Genomic DNA, 1,811 nt, shown 5'->3' with positions numbered 1-1,811 from the left:
CTTGTGCCAATGTACTTATATAAAGCAATCATACCCCTGCTCAGTCTTCATTTTCTTAAGATAAACAAGGCAAGGTTTCTGGCATTCATTTTGTAAGACATCTTGTCTATACCCTTGGTCACCCTGCCACCTTTTCACTTATTCTATGGTGTACTCATTTTTCCTGGATACAAGAATTATATACTGTATTCCAGCTGACATATCAACAATGTCTTGCATAATGATAGGTATCTAGGTTGTAGTTGTATTGGTCTAGAGGAAAAAATATTTTTGCAAAAAAAATTCTTTAATTGCAAGCTTTTGGGCACAAACGGCCTCCATCATGCATCAGAGAAAAGATTGTAAAAGTTCTCCTGGGTAGAAATTAAAGTTCATATTCCATAGGATTTCACAGATATAGTCCACAGACTTATTTCACAAATTAGAGCTGATTTTTTTAATGCAATCTTCATAATTTCCTAAGGAGGAAGCAACTCTGACCACCTGAAACCTGAGATACTGCTCCTGCCATTGTTCAAGGTAATTTGCATCATCACAGGGCCTCACAAGGCTGCTGAGAGATTTCTTACCAGCTAAGAACTGCCTGCCCAGAGGAGTTTTTCATCTATTAACTCCTCTGTGAAATCCTATGAAATATGAACTTTCATTTCTATCCAGGAGAACTTTTACAATCTTTTCTCTGATGCCTGGTAAAGTGTGTTTGTGTCCAAAAACCTGCAATTTATATATATATATATATATATATATAATTTTTGGTGCGAAAATCTTGTTGGTCTAATAAGATATCACCTCTACCATAAGCTCTGATTGCCTTTTGCATAAGGATATTAATTCTTCCCTAACCTATTGGAAATGTATTTTCTAACTTATTGTTAGCTTTTTTCATACACAAAACATACTGGAAGCTTACTGTCCTCCTGTGAACAAGTACTACTCTAATGTCTTTATCTTAGCAGCTGGTTTCCAATTGATTGGATGTCAGATTGTGTTATATGGTCTTGTTGCTAGCCCCTTTCAGTTTAATATTACTGATATTAATAGGTACCTTGCATTCCTGCCATTACATTTGATCCTATTTCTATTACTTCAGTCCTCAAGATCACTCAGTTCTTCATATATATATTCCATATATTCTAATCTAAACTGACAATACCCCCCCAACTTTATGTCAGCAACAAATTTCATTGTCACACTATTTTCTATCAAGATAGTTAATTAAAAATTTAGATAAAGCCCATCCTAAGACTGATTTGTGAAAACAGTAATGGTATTTTCTTCACCCAGTAGCTCACTCTCAACATAACCTGCTCTTGACACCCCTTACCTGCATTGTAATTCTTGTACTAATTCTCCTCTTCTCCATATTAACTGATTTTGTAAATGGATTATATGCTTTACTTAAGTCTACAATGATAAGTTCTAGTAAGTTTCCTTACCCAAGATGATTGTTTACCTTGATAAAGAAAAGTATCAGATTATTACAATGTGGTTTACAGTCACAAACAGGGAAGAATTGGTGGGGAATGTAGTAGTGGATGGCAACTTGGGCATCTGTGACCAGAAAATGATTGAGTTCAGGAGCCTGAGGAAAGGAAGGAAGGAGAGCAGCACAATAAGGATGCTGGACTTCAGAAAAGCAGACTTTGACTTGGGGCCTTGGGGGCCAGGAAGGGATTGGGGCTAGGAAGGGCAGTGATTGGGGGGGATTGGGGGTCCGTCAGGGGATGAGGCCAGGCAGGACAGCAATTAGGGGGACTCAGGGGGTAAGCAGTAGATGGGGCCCTGATCACTGCACTGCCTGGCCCCAGCAT

This window comes from Crocodylus porosus, unplaced genomic scaffold (assembly GCF_001723895.1).
Source record: "Crocodylus porosus isolate Cpor-Errol unplaced genomic scaffold, CroPor_comp1, whole genome shotgun sequence".
NCBI classification, from domain to species: Eukaryota; Metazoa; Chordata; order Crocodylia; family Crocodylidae; genus Crocodylus; species Crocodylus porosus.
Note: the sequence above shows the minus strand (reverse complement) of the source record.